Genomic DNA, 2,805 nt, shown 5'->3' with positions numbered 1-2,805 from the left:
TCTATCTATCTATCTATCTATCTATCTATCTATCTATCTATCTATCTATCTATCTATCTATCTATCTATCTATCTATCTATCTATCTATCTATCTATCTATCTGTCGAATAAATTTTATATAATTCTTTACTGTAGAATATAGTAATATATTTACTTCGTTTTAACAGACAACCTAAAGTTATATTTGTTATAATTAAATTAGTAGCTAGTTTAATAAGTTATAGTGTTTTATTATAGTATTAATAAGTATGTACATTTTTATTAATATTCTACATTTCATTATAATAACTAACCACCCTTTTAAACCAAGGAGATCAAGTTTAATATTTTATTTTATATTTTCTTTTTTGCTATAAGTTTGAATCATTCTTCAGCTGGTTTTCTTGAAATACAAAAAAGAAATAGCTACAACATGTATAAATTAATTTACCTGTTTTTTTTTTCTTCTACTATTTCAAGTTTAGGAATTTTTGGTTTAAATGTCATTTTTAGTTATTGCTGCTAATATTGCTGTTTATAAATTTAAAACTAAAAGCGAAACTTAATGACCAAAAGTTATTATAAATTTACGTATCAAGAGTTACATAAAGAAGAGATGATGACGCACAAATAAATACTTTAAAAAAAACTTATGTCAATTTGATTTTGAATTGCAAATTTGAATAGATTTTTTGTATAATATTTGGGTTTTTCTTTCTTTATAAATATGAATTTTAATTAGATTGTATTCAAAACATCTCGAAAGCCTAATGTGCTGACGAAATTCCAAAGTCAATGATTTAGGAATGTATACTTTAGTCCCTGTGGTTTTAGATTTTTTCAAAATTTAGTCGGTCTGTCTGAACTTTAGATCGTTTGTATGATCGTAGTTCTTTTCCGAAAATTCGAACTTATGTTCGATATTTCACTGAAGTTTCATTAGGTTACCTTAAAGAACTTATTTTTACTCCAAAACATTTAATTTTTTAATTATACTTTAAACACTACAAACCTAAAGTAACAAATTCAAAACATATAATTTTGAAAATTCTAAAAATTCTTAAACTTTAATTGCTACAAGTTCAGAACTCATTGTTTTGAAATTTTTAAGAAATATAAATAAAACTAGTTTCTAGTGTCAAATGGTCTGATGGAATGTCAAAAACGAAAAAGAAAAGTTTTCAAACTAAAAGCGAAACGAATGTTTGATTTGTATTAGACCAAAAAGAAAATAAGAAACAAAAGAAAGAAATAAATAAACTTTCACATAATTTGAAAATCTTTTGTAATATTTTGGTAAAAAAAAAAGTTTTTTAATAAAAAAACGAAAGGTTGTTGTTGTTATTGCAGTGATTTATTTAATACGGTTGAATAATTAACGGTTCGAGAAAAAGAAAAGAAACGTAACGTAAAATACGAATATTTAAACAAAAAAAATCCCGCAAATAAAGAGAAAATATTAAAAACAACAAAAGATTTTGCTCTTTTAACTTAAAAATTTATACTTAAACCTTTTTCTTCAATCCAAAACTTTGTCTCTCTTTCTTAAACACTCAGAGAGTTAACAAAACGTTTTAAACACCATGAATAGTTTTAAATCATAAAATTTATTTTAATAAAACAACAATAACAATAAAAAAAGAAACACAATTTTTAGCAGTTTTAAAAACACTTTTAGTTTCACTTTTATTTAAAAAAAAATAATTTTAATTAAATTAAAAATTTTACTTTTTAACTTAATCTTCTTTAATTTGTTAATTTTTTTCTACAAATTTCTTCATTCAAAACTCTGTCGTGGCTTAATTTTTTTTATTTCGTTTTTTTATAATTTTTTTTATCCAAAAACTTGTTTATTATTTAAACCAAATTTGAAATTTCATTGTTGTTTTTGTTTATTTAGTTTTATATATTTTTTGTTTTATTTTTTTATACTACTTTTTGTTGTTGTTATTGGGTTACTTAAAAATTCCTCTCACTTGTCGTGTGCATAACATTAAAATCAAAAAAAGAATTACCAACAATCACACATGTTTAATATTAAGTAGTAGTACTCCTCTACTCACTTTACAAATATTTATACACTCTCACTCACGTTTTATTATTATGATCTTTTTTTTGTTTTAGCCACTTTTTAAATTTTTTGTTTTGTACCCACCGTTTCTTAACCGTTTTGTTTAAAATCGCGTTTTCTTCGATTTCGACGTCTTGTCGAGTTCGTTGTCTTCAGCAAACTGAGTTGAAGTCTTTCGTTTTTTCTTGTTCGAAGCTCTGCAAACCAAGTCTGGCTTTTGAAAAAAAAAAACAAAATCAATTTTGGTTTTTAAATTTCTTGTTGTTGTTATTATTATTTCTTGTACTGGTAGTGTAGTTTGTATCTGTGTATGCCGTCCGTACGTCTTTCTTCCCGTTTGGTTTATAGTTTATTGGAGTTTGTGAATTTTGTTGCATTTCTTGGAGAACCGATTACTTTTGTTTCTTGTTTTGAGTCATACTTTTAATCTTGAGAAGCTGTTTTAGTCATACATTTTTGTGGTTACCATTTTGTGGTAGTTTGTTGTTTTTTGTCTTTAGCAGGTATTGTAAATCTGGATTTAACGTATTTAAAGTAAGTTACCGGTTTATAACTAGAACTGAACTAGGAATCGAAATAGAACCGTACTAGAAATAAACTAGAATTGAACTAGAACTGAACTAGAACTGAACTAGAACTGAACTATAACTGAACTAGAAGTGAACTATAACTGAACTAGAACTGAACTAGAACTGAACTAGAACTGAACTAGAACTGAACTAGAACTGAACTAGAACTGAACTAGAACTGAACT

The sequence above is a fragment of the Lucilia cuprina genome, chromosome 4 (genome assembly GCF_022045245.1).
Source record: "Lucilia cuprina isolate Lc7/37 chromosome 4, ASM2204524v1, whole genome shotgun sequence".
Classification (NCBI taxonomy): domain Eukaryota; kingdom Metazoa; phylum Arthropoda; class Insecta; order Diptera; family Calliphoridae; genus Lucilia; species Lucilia cuprina.
The sequence above is the reverse complement of the archived record's forward strand: the minus strand, read 5'-3'. Positions refer to the sequence as shown.